Raw genomic sequence first — 15,973 nt, 5'->3', positions numbered from 1 at the left:
ACCGATATGGACCACCAATGGACCACTCCCAACTACAGAGCTGTTGAATTTTGTTGCGTTACCTAGAACTCATTGTTGGTAACTCAAACAAGCTCCATGGTCTCTCAGGAGATGTTTGCTGCCAATGTAATAAGCCTGTGAAATGTCCACACATCAAGTTTTCTTTTAAATTTAAATGCTGAGCACATTTGTTGGCTCAGCCTTGCACTTTTCTCAGCCTTGCATTAACATAACTATTTGCTACTGAACGCAGTCAGCAAGGTTAAAAGTGCCACATTCAAAGTTCCAACTCGGGGCGAGTATAGGTGTGCGCTAGAGAGCATAATGACTGGTTGCATCTCAGCCTGGTTTGGTAACTTGAACAGCCGGAAATTAAGGAGGCTACAGAGTGCGATGGACATTGCCTGGTCCATGACAGTAGTGATCTCCTCACCAGTGAAGATATCTATTAGAGGCAACATGATCATAGAGCAACATCACCCGTGCCATGCTCTCGTTTTGCTCCTACCATTGGGAAGGTACAGGAGTTTGAAAATAGTGACCTCCTATGTTCAAGAACAGCCTCTTCCCAGCAAACATCTGGCTTTTGAACATTACACAACACTAACCACAACCCTACCTCAGCACCTATGACCTTCTATGGGCTGTGACTTAGCATTTGGGTTTTGCACTATAATGGCCATCCAGTGTTAGTTATTGGTTTCGGCCCGAAACGTTGCCTATTTCCTTCGCTCCATAGATGCTGCTGCACCCGCTGAGTTTCTCCAGCTTTTTTGTGTAGTTAGCAATGTTACAAAATTTTGAGATTTAAAAAATCAAGTCTGCAATTTATCCCATCAGATAAAGCATAAAAATAAGTTTAATTTGACACCTAATTCACTTTCATATCTCAAGTATTTAAAAGGTTATGGCCATTTTCATACTCGGAAATTAGCATCTTGTTCCCTATTGATTTTCTATGGATATAACAAAAAAGCTGTGATCGTGAACAGTCAAAAGCCCATAACTTTCTTAAAAATTAAGAGAACTGAATGAAATGTTCAGTTATCATAGATTGAAGCATTCTGAAACAAATATAAAATAATCTTACTTGGATGACCTGAAATTAAAGCATATAATTAGTTAGTTACCTAATTGTAGCTAATTTCAGACTTCAATTACTAGATCTAAACATCTATCCATTTCTTAATAAATGATTCACATTTTTAAATAGCCTAAATGTCCAAATAATATTCACAAATAATTCACAATAAAACATGATTTTTAAATCTCATTTACATTAATTTATAGGCCAAATGGAAGGAATTTAGTGTTCAATTGCTGTAAATTAAAGTCCATTTAAATCAGCTTTCCAGTGGGTTCCTGTGAACGCGCTGGTTTAGAACGTTCACATTGCGGTAGATTTGTGCCCCAAATGCCGAGAAAAATACTGCGGGATATAATGGGCCCAAAATGAGCTACTCGCAATATTAAACTTTGTATAAAGGGATCTTTAGAAGCCCTTTTTAATGTAAACATATACAGCCTACCTTCATTTGTTTGCTTTATGAGACCCTGCGGTTGCTGGCGGTCGCGGGTTTAGAGATTGATTTTTAAACTACTATAACTATTATACGAGGCCTTTAAAACTAATAATAGCTTTTGCGACGGGGTCTTTCAGCGATTTTTCGTTAATAATTAACTAGGCTGAACATCTTCGATTTGAACAGCCTAGAGAAAATCGCGTTTTAAACCCGCCCCCCTCTAAACGGCGCCAAAATCGCGCACACCCGCAGCGACAGATTTTCAGCGACGCTTCAGGTAGGCTTTGCAACATACCTACCTTAGTTATTAATTCGTTGTGTTATTGATTATTATATATTTTAGTTTGCATGTTAATGCATTTATGGGCCTGTTAAACTGGATCAAGTAAAATTGTCATTGTTCTATTGCTGGTGCAAATGACGGTGCCCCTGTCCCACTTAGGAAACCTGAACGGAAACCTCTGGAGACTTTGTGCCCCACCCAAGGTTTCCGTGCGGTTCCCGGAGGTTGCAGGTGGTTGCAGGTAGTGGAAGCAGGTAGGGAGACTGTCAAAAACCTCCAGGAACCCACGGAAACCTTGGGTGGGGCACAAAGTCTCCAGAGGTTTCCGTTCAGGTTTCCTAAGATATGTCTACACGTTTTTGTATGTCTTTAATCCCAATGTTACCAGTTTTCTTCCTGCAAGCTCTTTATTACCAGCTCCACGTGGCAGGCTAGTGCTGTTGTTCTGAGTTCTCATTTCCAAACTCAGGGCTCTTTCTCAGGGTAAATTTGAATCCAAACCAGAATCAGAATCACACTTTATTCGCCAAGTATGTTTAGCAACAACGAGGAATTTCATTGGCCAGGTCTGTCATACAGTTAAAAGTAACAGAACACTCAAAAACACATTTTAACATGAACATCCACCACTGTGACTCATATACATCCCCCACTGTGATGGGAGGCGAAATAAAGTTCAAGTCCTTCAAACACACATCTTTTGGGATTTCTACATGCATCTGTGTGTGTGTGTCTCCCTCTCTCTCTGCTCTCACGTGCAAAGATAGAGAGAAGGAGGGAGGGGGAGAGAGAGAGAGAGAGAGAGAGAGAGAGAGAGAGAGAGAGAGAGAGAGAGAGAGAGAGAGAGAGAGAGAGAGAGAGAGAGAGACATCTCCTCCGGGAACAACATTATTCCGACAGCCTACTACAAGATTTTATTATTTCCTGAAGTCCACAGATTACCAAGAGAGTGAGAAATAAAAGCATTGTATTGCTCTGTAAAGGTGTTATGAATATCAGATTATAATTATTATGACAGTCATAAATAAGCATCTGACAAACTGTGGGCCATCTTAGTCTGGTAGTTGCTTCTTCTTCATCATATTCTCTAGCTGGCTTTATCCGACTCACAAGGGTGGACTTAAAACACTCTCTCCTTTATCTTCAGAAACCTAAACAAAAAATAAAGATCCTTTTGATCTCTCTTAATCTGGAGACATACAAGGGAATACTTATTTTTCTATTTAGGTATCTGAAGGTCACCAGCCCCAACCCTGGTGCTATACTGGGGACTGATTCTATTTCGTGTTGATATTCCATTGATGTTTTGTGTAGGGATTGCTACCAAGACCACAGTGATATAACACAAGCAGTATAGTAATCCACTATATCTCAAAATAAGAAAAAGAGAACTGTCTCATCATAAACCATGAACTCTTAACAAACTTAGTTCTATGCTAGTTTTTGGAATAATTAACACATTTTATACTAATTGCTCTAATACTATTTTTGCCCACCTTGGGGTGCAACAAATGGCAACTCCAATTCCTGATCTTACAGCTGTGACTCTACACCAGAAGCCTTGCATTGGCTGAGGCATTATATGCCAGGTTGTGAAAGGGTCTATAGAACTACTGATTACTTTATACATTTATTTAAAGCAATATGATCCTGCAAAGGATGGTAAATACGATTACATTATTGATTTTAGAGGCATTCTGACAAGTTAAAGTGAACGATGAGCAAGGTTTAATAGATGAATTTGCAAAAGCACGGACATTTTCGGCATGCGCATGATGAGAAACTCTGCAGGCAGAATGTAAATGAGCGTTCAATGTGCCAGAATATAGAAACTGAAAGCCAGAGCACTTGCAACATGACTTCAGCACTTTACAAAATAGTGGAATAGAGGAAGAACTTGAATGCAGAAGTTCCAAAAAAAGGTTTAATTCAGCAGTCCTTATCAATTTAAAGGAATTGCAATTATAAATCATGAAAAAGACAATTCACATTTTAGTAGATGAGGGAGGCAAAATGACAGAGAGACGGAAAAATAAGAGTTGCAAAGTGATTGAGGTGCTTGCTCAGGGCTAAAAGTAGGCTGCTGGTCATCTGATGCAGAGGTCAGTCCAACCTTTTTCCTGGCAGTGGTTTCTCCAAACATGGAGGGCTCAGCAGCACCGAATCCTCTACATTCCTGTCAGCTCTCCCAGAGCCGTGATGTTTAAATGGCAACTTTCCCTGGGCCCAGCTTCCATGGCTGACTTAAGTGTAAGGCCAGCCCAGCGGGAAGGATGTAGGGAAGGAGATTTAAAAACAGCAGCTGAAGCCCAGGCTCAAGTTGGGCAGGCAATCTGCCATTTAAATATCAGTATCAGAGGAGTAGAATAACAGCTGATTGGACTACAGGGGTCGAAATGCGGAGCAGAGAGAACGTACACGAATGCCAGATGACATGAGGGTGAGAATCATGGCTGGATATAAATATTTGACTGCTGGTTTAATGACACCAGCATCAACGTTCACTTGATTTGCTGCAATAATGTTGAAAGATGATCTCAATTGCTTTCCCAGGATCTATTAGGAATGTTTAGTTCAGTGTCACGTACCGAGGTACAGTGAAAAGCTTTTTGTTGCTTTTGCCCAGTCAACGGTAAGACTATAAATGATTACAATCAAGTCGTCCACAGTGTATTGATACGTGTTAACAGGAATAAAGCTTAGTGCAAGGCAAGGTCCAGTAAAGTCCGATTAAAGATAGTCTGAGGGTCTTCAATGATGTAGAGAGTTGCTCAGGAACACGCTCTAGATGTTGCTGGGATGGTTTTGTTGCCCGAAACTGTCTCTGGAATTGGAGGTGTGCGTTTTCACACTTCTATACCTCTTGTAGGCTTTAAGGAGGCACTGAAAGGAAGGAAAAGGGGTCGAGAGAAAATGGATTCTCATTGACAGACGGCACTGAACGGTTCAGTGAACAAGAGTGGTCCAAAACGGTCCATACCATGTCGTTGCTTTGGTAACGCAATGTCAGGAGTAGGCAGGATTGACATGGGCACTCCACTTCAGATTTTCCATTTGACCCCTTGTGCCAGAGATAGATGCTCAGGACAACAAATGGGGTGATAAGTCACCGTAAATTATATAGAACCTCCATGAGCAAAGTGCTGATACTTTCTTTCTATGCCTTTGCAAAATAATCTTTTGCTGACTTCTATTAAATTATACAAAAGCACCTCAAGCAAAGTGTTGATACACCTGATCTATCTATGCCCTTGCAAAAAAATCCTTAGCTGATTCCCACAGTGGATTCCTGTGGTGAATGCTGGCTTTTAACATCTGTTTGAGTTAGTCTTCTACCTTCTGTTTAGACTTGCCTTGCTGGCCAAGGTCCATGCCTTAAAACCACCTCCATCGTGCCAGTGCCAAAACACTCCACTGCGGCAAGCCTCAACGACTTCCGCCCAGTTGCACTTACCCCCATCATCACCAAGTGCTTCGAGAAGCTGGTCCTGGCACACCTCAAAAGCTGCCTACCCCCCACACTGGATCCCTATCAGTTTGCCTACCGCAAGAACAGGAGTACAGAGGATGCCATCTCAACGGCACTTCACTCCGCCCTCTCCCACCTCGACAACAGAGACACTTACGTAAGAATGCTGTTCATCGATTACAGCTCAGCATTCAACACCATTATACCATCAAAACTGATCACCAAACTCGGTAACCTGGGCATCGACCCCTCCCTCTGCAACTGGATACTGGACTTTCTAACCAACAGACCCCAGTCTGTTAGGTTAGACAAGCACACCTCTTCAACCCTCACCCTGAACACCGGCGTTCCACAGGGCTGTGTGCTGAGCCCCCTCCTCTACTCCCTCTTCACCTATGACTGCACACCTGTACATGGTACTAACACCATCATCAAGTATGCAGATGATACAACGGTGATTGGCCTCATCAGCAACAACGATGAGTCGGCCTACAGGGAGGAGGTCCAGCACTTAGCAGCATGGTGCGCTGACAACAACCTGGCCCTTAACTCCAAGAAGACCAAGGAGCTCATTGTAGACTTCAGGAAGTCCAGAGGCGGCACGCACACGCCCATCCACATTAACGGGACGGAGGTGGAACGTGTTTCTAGCTTCAGGTTCCTGGGAGTCAACATCTCCGATGACCTCTCTTGGACCCACAATACCTCAACTCTGATCAAGAAGGCTCACCAGCGTCTCTTCTTCCTGAGGAGACTGAAGAAGGTCCATCTGTCTCCTCAGATCCTGGTGAACTTCTACCGCTGCACCATCGAGAGCATCCTTACCAACTGCATCACAGTATGGTATGGCAACTGCTCTGTCTCCGACCGGAAGGCATTGCAGAGGGTGGTGAAAATTGCCCAACGCATCACCGGTTCCTCGCTCCCCTCCATTGAGTCTGTCCAAAGCAAGCGTTGTCTGCGGAGCGCGCTCAGCATCGCCAAGGACTGCTCTCACCCCAACCATGGACTGTTTACCCTCCTACCATCCGGGAGGCGCTACAGGTCTCTCCGTTGCCGAACCAGCAGGTCCAGGAACAGCTTCTTCCCGGCGGCTGTCACTCTACTCAACAACGTACCTCGGTGACTGCCAATCACCTCCCCCCCCGGACACTTATTATTATTTATTCAAATCATTTGCTATGTTGCTCTTCCAGGGAGATGCTAAATGCATTTCGTTGTCTCTGTACTGTACACTGACAATGACAATTAAAATTGAATCTGAACCTGAATCTGAATCTCTTTCCCAGCCACTCACACTCTAACATTGCAGCAGTAACATCAAGATTGTGCTGCATTCTGATTGTCTTCAGTACTCCAAGCCTCAATCCTCCATGCATTTGTTTGCATGCATATGAATGCATGAGTTTTAATATTCCATCATCAATTGCACCGTGAGTTTTTGGCACAACCAACAAATGCAGAGCCAACATATTTTACCGCCATTTACAAAGAAAAAGTTCGAAGTCCAAAGTCCGGTCCGCATGCCGGAGTTACTGGAACGCTCTCGATCCACGTAAAACCCAAGCTGCTGCAGGCCACTGACCCAACATCCCTGTCCTCGCCCAACTGCCTCTGTGTCCCGGCGTTCTCCTGCAGCTGACCTTGAAGGTGCTGGAGGCATTATCCTGGTCCCTCCCCTACCAGTCCACTACTCGCAACTAGTCACCAGCGACTTCCTTCTTGACTCTCCGGTCTTCTGGACATCCGAGCTTCCCCCTACAGGCAGCTCCTGCCATTTCGTCAGGTACATGGATAGGAATGATTTGGAGGGATATATGGGCCTAACGTGGACAAGTGTAGATGAGGCGTCTTTGTCAGCCTGGGTAAGTTGGGCCAAAGGGCCTGTTTCAGTGCTGTCTGACTCTTTGACAAGAGAAGGTCTTCCCACAATCCAAGGAACTGGTCCATATGTATCTTCATAACATTTGAATCTATTTGGCTCAGGGATTCTTTCCACAAAGGAAGAGCAAAATCAGAGGCCGTCAACATTCAGTCTTTCACTACTGACTGAATGTGGAACTAGTCACCTCAAGACTAGATAAATAAAAAGGATAGATGCATTTAAGAGAAGTTAGATAACCACATGAGAGAATCGGAGATTGTGAGAGTGACATGTGGAAGGAAGGGAGACAGGAGGCTTCAGTGGCCCATAAGTGATCTGGCTGAGCTGAATAATATATTTTCAAAATATTATTGTCCGTAATGGCAACTCTGCAGATGGAAGAAAGCTGCAACAGCACAAGAAGATTCCTAAAGCACTCAAATGACACGAGGCAGGTTATGGAAGGTCCCAATTAATAAAGTGGGCAAACAGTAGTCAAACTGCTCAACTAACCATGCCAGGATTCCTTTAATACACCGGTAGCACTTCATTGATCAACTGATTCTGAAATGTATTAAATCTGTTGACAATTTTCTGCTTCACTTTGGCTACATGCAAACTGGAGGAACGGCACTTGGTAGCTTGCAACCAAGTGTAAACTTACAACCCAATGGTATAAAGAATAGGAACATGGTTTAGTTTAGCTTAGTTTAATCTATTACTGTCAAGTGCACCAAGGTACAGTGCAAAGCTTTTGCTTGCGTGCTATCCTGTCAAAGGTGAGATTTACGAGCTGTCATTAAATATGGGTGAGGTGCCGGAAGACTGGAGGGTGGCAAATATCCAAGAAGAGCTGCAGGGAAAAGCCTGTGAACTACAGACCAGTGAGCCTCAAAAGTGTGGTTTGCAAGTTACTAGACAGTATTCTAAGGGACAAGATATACATGCATTTAGATGGACAAGAGCTAATTAGGGATAGTCAGCACGGTGACATGCACAGTTATGATTATAAAAGGAGCATAAATGGGGGGTGAGAATGCATCCTTGTGGGGCACCAGTAGTGAGGATTATCATAGAGGATGATTTGTCACCTATCCTCACTGATTGTGGTCTGTTGGTCAAGAAGTCGAAGGGAGTGCTGACTCCAAGTTTCACGTGTTTGGAGATGTTTCATCTTTGACCTTTGTCTACCCATCTGCCAATCAAAACCTGCCTCAACTGTATCCACCTTTCACATGCCAGGCTTTGTCTCGCCCCTCCTCATTTACAGCGTTCCCCCCACTACTGCAATTAGTCTGAAGAAAGGTCCCGAAATGTGCCAGAGACACTGCTTGTCCCGCTAACTTTATGGGTTTTTTTTCTTGTAAACCAGAATTTGCTGTTCCTTGTGTCTACCTGCTTGAAATTCACCTCAGATTTTGGCTTGTTGATGTTAATCTACTAATTACTTCATATGGCTTTCCACTTTTTCCTTTACTTCTGATTATAATTATTATATCTAAAACATTGGCTGGCACTACAGTACATTGAAACATCAGCAAAGGTTATTACCACACATCTCCTCGTGGGGTTCTCCCAGTCAACCACTACAACTTCAGTGGAAGGAGGGGAAAGCCCCGCAGGTGATGATTCTAGGATTTCCTCCAAAGTTACATCAGCAAATCTGCGGGTGCACCAAGGAATTTCCTAGCCACACATTTCTCTGAGTCAGTTGAACTGATTGAGGTTCTGATAGTGCATCTAAACCAACTGGTTCTTGAGGAGAGACAGAATATTGCTGAATAAAATGCAGCAATATTCTGCCTCTCCTCAAGAACCAGTGTCATTTTTGCCTTTCTCAAGCATAAGTTCAGATGCAGGGAAAGCATTTAACAGAATGGTGGAAACAGTCTGCGATCCACAGATCGTCAATGGTAGCCTAGTCAGGTGAACTAATCTCATTCCTGCCACCACATCCCCACTGCATGGGGTCAGGGATGCGGTGACCCATGGACTTCAACTGGCCAGTCATTTCCCACCAAGCGGCCAAAAAGCCATAAGCACGATCATGTCCAATACCCTGCAAGTAACAAGCTGAGTAAGGTTAATATAATCTTTCTGATGTTACTGAGAAAACATCATTGAAGCTTTATAACCTGTACCAGGAATATGTAGCCAAATCTCACAGCATATATGGCTGCATTGATAGAACCCTTCACCAAAGACCACTTTACCACTGGCCAGGCCTAGTTTATTTAGCTCAGTTACAACCTTCCCACCTGGAGTGTAACAGAGTACCCTTGAGAAAGGATCAGTGCAGAGAGGCAATATTAACATTTAGCTTATAGTATTTCAATTAAAAGATCCTCAAGAAGCTTGGATGCTCTGCAAAATAAATGAAAGGTTAGTTAGCATCCTGGTTGTTAGATTCATTGAGTTTAACTGGAATATAAATTTAAGCAATATAAGGTTAGGAATGAGCGAGATATTATTAGCCAGTTCTTACATTCCCAGAGAATTGTGAATCCCCGCACTATATTGCCAGCTGGCTATCCACATGTTGTTAAAAGAGATTTGGACCAGTTCCTGGCTGTGTCTGAGATAGCATGGTATGGAAATTAAGTTTCTTTCTGGATTAAACTTGGCCCATAGGATCTCCTGGACTGACTTCAGTTGATAGTTTGGAATTAATTTTTGCAGAGTAATGTTTCCTTTGTTACCATGGAATTTTGTTTTTTTGATTTCTTGCCTTCAGAGGAATAATATATGACTCTCGGTTTAGGTATGGGATGGTGAAGGAATAGGAACTTTGGGAATAGGATTGTGTTGGAAGAACATTAAAGACAAAGCTTGATGGGTCATCTGGTGTTTATGTGTATCATTATGTTAAAGTACAGAATTAGACATTTATTTCAACAACTGAAGTGGCTCTCCATTCTTGTAGGTAATGAAAGGCTGAAGAGGAAACCTAACAACTTCAGCCAATTGTGTATTTTATGAAGAGGCATCCATTTGTCAACTCGATTGGAAATAAATTAATCTTAAACACTCAGAAACGTTACAGTAAATACATATCTTAATCTGAAAAGAGAAAAACCAGTAAAGTGACATTTGGTGTCACAGCACATCAATCAAACCATCCCATGTTCAAAAAATTATTTCAATAACAAGCAGATTCAGGTCTAAATAATATTCTCAACTCAGTGATCCCTTTCATGGATCCCGCAATCCTTACAATTTGGAACATGCAACTCAGCAATTAGTCACCTAATGTCACACCCCAGAGGTGTAATTACAGAATCTCCTACATGCGCTCATTCAATACAGCCTCCCAAACAAGTTTTACCAGCCCATCAAAAAGATGGACAAAGAGGCTCTCTAATGCATCGTCAAGTACCAACTGAGAAACTGTCTTCTTTCAAGCAACAACAACGACTTTATACTGATTAAACTGCTGGAGAAATCCAGAACCAGGCGTTTAAAGCCCACAGTGGCATCAGATTAATTTAAATACAGGAAATTAGATTTTTTTAAAGTTAGCTTCGGGACTGAGAAACAGGAGACGAGATTGTTGTTAAAATTAATCTGGTTCATAATGTCTTTCTGGGAAGAATTCCAACAGGTTTTACTTAGTCTGACTTTTGCATAAATGAAGACCACATAGGTAGACATCTTGGCCAGTACTAGTTGGACTGTAGAGTCAATTTCCATGTTGTATAACTCTATGACTCTATAAATATGAATATGGATGATCTGATTAACCTTAACTGCGTTCATTAATTTTCACGTTTACCAGAACATGAAACGTCAGTTATTGTGATGACTCCACCCTTGTTACATTCAGTCCTTATTTAACTGCAACTTATTTACCTGGGACCACAAACCCAGCCTTGCCCTGTTCTTGACTTTTATTATAAACCAGCCTTTGCAGGTCATCGATCCAGTTCTGCACTCCTCAGAAGCATCGAAAAGCAGCATACGGTACTTATCTTTTGTCAAAAAAATAACTTTGATGCCTAATGCCTAACACTAATATTGTTGCTGCTATACAATAGATGACAGCAAAGAAGTAGGATAACCTTGGGATCTCCATGTTTCCTGGTCAGGTGTGCATGTCTTTATAGTTTGCATATGTTCCACGTGATAACCTGCGTGCATGTTGTGATGTAAAATGTCCGACGGTACTTCCCAAAAGAGAAATTAGAAAACAGAATCAGTTGTTACCAAAAAAACCTGGACAAGTTATGTACTTTCTCAATGTGTTTTATATATTTAGAGAGCCTGAAAGGTTCAGGGAAGTCATGGCAAACACTGGAGCTGAGTAGTGGAGCAAGACGAAGTGTGACGTTGAGCTAAGGTGACATCCAGACAGGAAATGGTACAAAAAAATAATTTGCTAGGTTAACAATGATAAGACAATTTTTAGATTGGATATTCAAAACATTGAAGCCTATAATTTCTTCAACTCACATAGCAATATAAGTGCATTTTTAATTGAACTGTGGCCCCAGAGCTTTAAAGTTCAGCAACTCCTGTGGTGATTCTGCATCAGCCAAGATAAGATTTTTAAAATTGTTTTCTTCATATGTTGTACCAGTGCTGACTAACAAAATAAAAATAGCTAGGTACTACGCTCAGGCTACTCAGAGGGTTTGAGGAGGGGAAGAGAGAGGAAGGATTGGAGGGGTGTGGGTGGGGGGAGGGGGGGTTCAGAGAGGGCGACCTTCCAAATTATCCTCCTCCACCATGGTACCAAAACGCCACCCACCCACCAATCTCATCCACGTCACTGATTGTCCTTTGATCAAAGCGATTCATCTGGCGGCATGGTGGCGCAGCAGTAGAGTTGCTGCCTGTCTGTACGGAGTTTGTACGTTCCCTGCGTGACCGCGTGGGTTTTCTCCGATCTCTTTGGTTTCCACCCAAAGACGTACATGTTTGCAGATTAATTGGCTTTGTATAAATGTAAATTGTCCCTAGTGTGTGTAGGATAGTGTTTGTGTGCGGGGATCGCTGGTCGGTGGGGACTCAGTGGGCCAAAAGGGCCTGTTTCCTCGCTGTATCTCTAAATTAAACTAAACTAAACCTGTTGTGAACTCCAGGCCATTATCACACCACAGTAGAATTTATTAGCTGAAACTTGTGTTCGAAGATAAATGCACCAATGATAAATTTTGCTAAACAAATTTCATTGATTGCGTGTATTGAAGACTGCAGGGAAGGGGTGCTGGGGGAAAGAGAGGAGAGGTTCAGGCTGAAGTTGTTAACCCAAGGGCAGGAGATGGTGAGTGGGGAGGGGAGAGGATGAGAACAACAACAGATGAGAACAACAACAAGCTGGCAGGCGTATAACATTTGCTTTTCTGACTTTTAGACAATCTTTAAAACTGCTTAGAGCAGAAAACAATTGTATTCACTGTGCTCCACGTAGCTGCTGAGATGCAATAGATCACCATGTTATTTTGAAGGTAACTACTGTATCCATTTTCAGACATATTGTTGATTTTGTTTCTAAAGAAATAAGGAAATATCTGGGAATGGAAGAATATCTCAACATGCAGCGAATAGATGGTCTTAGTGCTTCTAATATTTCCATTGAGCTGGAAAGTTATGGATTTAGTCTCCACTATGGAGAATGAGCTCATAATTTGTGCCATCACTTTAGTATTGTGTCTAGGAAAGGGAAGATGAGGTAAATATCCAAACGAGTGATGGTTGAGGAGAATTTCATTAAAGAAGGGAGACCTAGGCATTAGAATCAATTTCATGTTCCCCACAATTAGTTTTTTATAAAAGTTAATACGGTGCTTTATTTGGAGTATTTTTTCATACCTCTCACTAACCATTAATCTGCTTGGGGGTAATATTTTCACCATTCAAGACGTGGACAAAATCCCACTGGAGTTTTTTCTTACCACAGGACTCCAATTCGCTTCCATACACAAAATTCCTTTGAGTTATCAGCAAATCTAGGCACACAGAAACCAGAACGACGTCGACCAAGACCAAGTCAGACTTAAATTTATTATATAGTGCAGCATGGAAGGGTATTATATTTTCAGAGAAGCTGCCAATTTAAATCAAGATTTTCTTTACAATTTAGGTGAACCTCAAAGATCCAGTTTCTGTGTAATTGTGGCTGAATTTGTATCCAAAATCAACTTGAATTTCAATGACATTTATTGGGGTCGTAAGAGTCATATAGCACGGAAACAGGCCCTTCGGCACAACTTGCCCATGCCGACCAAGATGCCCCATCTACAGTAGTCCCACCTGCCCATGTTTGGCTCATATCCCTCTAAAGCTTTCCTGTCCAAATGTCCTTTAAATGTTGCTGTGGTAACTCCCTCAACTACCTCCTCTGGCAATTCGTTCCACATACTCACCCTCCTGTGTGTGAAAAAGCTGCCCCTCAAGGCCCCCCTCACAATTAAACCTATGACACTGTTGTTGAGTCCCCTATGGAAGACGAAAGGTGCTGGAGAAACTCAGTGGGTGAGGCAGCATCTATGGAGCAAAGGAAATAGGCAAAGTTTCAGGCCAAAACACTTCTTCAGGTTTCGGCCCAAAACGTTGCCTATTTCTCTCACTCCATAGATGCTGCCTCACCCGCTGAGTTTCTCCAGCACTTTTGTCTACCTTCGATTTTCCAGCATCTGCAGTTCCTTTTTGAACAACCTGTTGATTCTGATATTCCTGACATCCTCAATTATACATACTAACCAGGGTTGAAGTTCGTTGACATGGTATATATAAAAGACAAGAGTCTTTTCTCAATAGCCTGGACAACATATTTTCTCAACCAACAATTCAATTGTGAAGAGGTTTTTTTTAATACAAAGTGACATCTCTTCAAATGTAATCAGATGTCTGTGAGGTACAACGGAAACATGAGTCAAATTCTACTTAAAATTAAGTGTCTTCTTTTCTTTTGAACTAATGTCATCAATTGGCCAGGTAGACAAAAATGCTGGATAAACTCAGCAGATGAGGCAGCATCTATATGGAGCGAAGGAAATAGGCAACGGTTCGGGTCAAGACCCTTCTTATAGTTTCATAAACAGTTATGCTGGAAGAACTGTGCCAGTCATTCAGCATGTGTGGAAAGTGGAACCAGTCAGGTTGAAGGCCCTCCATCATCTACACCCTCTGGTCCTTGAATAACTGCAAATGGAAACTTAAGATGGTTGCCCCAACGAACTATAAAGAATAGTTTTTGGATGCAAAATATTGCTGTAGGGGACAGGTATGAGTTTTGCAGGTTTTAGTTCACTGCACTAGTGACTGCTTTAAGCCAGTGTGTAGGAAGGAACTGCAGATGCTGGTTTGCACCGAAGATATACACAAAAATGCTGGAGTAACTCAGCGGGAACAGTAAGCTTTTCTTGAGAGAAGGAAGGATCGAGACCCTTCTTCAGCCTGAGAGTCGGTGCTTTGCGCCTGTCAGTCAGGCGGGTGAGGGGCGGAAGTGGTGTGGAGGGGAGGGGCGGAAGTGGTGTGGGGGGGGAGGGGCGGAAGTGGTGTGGGGGGGGAGGGGCGGGAGTGGTGTGGGGGGGGAGGGGCAGAAGTGGTGTGGGGGGGGGGGTTGAGGGGCGGAAGTGGGAGGGGGGATGGGGGTGAGGGGCGGAAGTGGGAGGGGCGGTTGAGGGAGGAGGGTGACTGAGGGGCGGAAGTGGGAGGACGCGCGCTGGCGCGTCAGCGTGAGCGGGGCCGAGGGCTCGAGCGAGCGAGCGAGCGATCAACCAACGGCCAGAAAATAAAACATTCACCCGGACTGAAAAATAACAGTCAAAACTCCGCGGCAAGCCTCGCTGAACGGAGCGGGGGGAGGGCTTGTGGCGAGCAGGTAGGCGGCAGCTGGTCCTAGCCGCGCGTCGGAAACTCTGGCTTTATTAAAACACTTGAATGTTTGAAAGTGGAGCAAAGTTTACCCGGTGACGGGAGTCTGGGAACCGAGTCTGTAGCCGCCGGGCCGGGCCGGGCCGGGCCGCGCCTCTCGCCGGTATTAACACCGGCTGAACGGGGATCGAACCCCCGCCAGCCCGCTCCTGCAACGGTTGTGCTTTCGCTCCGCGTTCACCACCGGGTGTGTTCTCACTCTCCCGCTCCGGGCCCGGCTGCGAGAAGTTGCCGAGTTTTGTCCCTCTCTCACCGAGTCAGCCAGTCAGTGTTTGTGCCGAGTGGCCCGTCTGCGGCGGATAGGGGGAGGGAGAGGGAGGGAGAGAGAAAGATAGGGGGAGAAAAAGAAAGGGGGGAGAGGAAGAAAGGAGGGGGGCGATAGAAAGGGGTGAGAGAAAGAAAGGGGGAGATAGAAATAAAGTGGGGGTTGAGAGAGAACAAAGGGGGGGGGGGAGAGAGAAAATTAGGGAGGGAATGTGGGGGCGTATAGAAGGAGGGGGAGAGATTGGGAGGGGGTGGGGCGGAGGTCATAAGGAATAGGAGTAGAATTATGCCATTCGATCCATCAAGTCTACTCTGCCATTCAATCATGGCTGATCTATCTCTCCCTCCTAGCCCCATTCTCCTGCCTTCTCCCCATAAATTCTGACATCTGTACTAATCAGAAATCTATCCATCTCTGCCTTAAAAATATTCACTGACTTGGCCTCCACAGCCTTCTGTGGCAAAGAATTCCAAAGATTCACCGCCCTCTGACTAAATAAATTTCTCCTCATCTCCTCCCTTAAAGAGCGTCCTTTAATTCTAAGGCTATGACCTCTAGTTCTAGACTCCTACTAGTGGAAACTTCCTCTCCACGTCCACTCTATCCAAGCCTTTCATTATTCTGTTTGTATCAATGAGGTCCCCTCTCATCTAAACTCCAGCGAGTACAGGCCCAGTGCTGACAAACGCTC

At 43.7% G+C, this 15,973-nt stretch overlaps 1 protein-coding gene and 1 long non-coding RNA gene across 4 annotated transcripts in view; both read left to right on the top strand.

Moving 5' to 3' along the window:
- The first annotated feature begins 4,015 nt into the window (after positions 1-4,015).
- LOC116981969 lies at positions 4,016-10,200 on the top strand. Its single transcript, XR_004414323.1, has 2 exons — positions 4,016-4,246; positions 10,063-10,200. It is a non-coding gene; the product is annotated as an uncharacterized LOC116981969 (long non-coding RNA).
- A 4,588-nt stretch (positions 10,201-14,788) lies between these two features.
- The window catches only part of LOC116981965 (signal transducer and activator of transcription 5B-like), a 91,227-nt gene continuing 90,042 nt past the window's right edge, over positions 14,789-15,973 (top strand). For all 3 annotated transcript variants that reach the window (XR_004414321.1, XM_033035217.1, XM_033035216.1), the window contains exon 1: positions 14,789-14,964. The gene's annotated coding sequence lies outside the window, so the exon portion shown is untranslated. The remainder of the gene's footprint in view (positions 14,965-15,973) is intronic.

The sequence above is a fragment of the Amblyraja radiata genome, chromosome 16, assembly GCF_010909765.2.
Source record: "Amblyraja radiata isolate CabotCenter1 chromosome 16, sAmbRad1.1.pri, whole genome shotgun sequence".
NCBI lineage: Eukaryota > Metazoa > Chordata > Chondrichthyes > Rajiformes > Rajidae > Amblyraja > Amblyraja radiata.
This window is presented reverse-complemented; position numbering and strand designations above follow the sequence as displayed.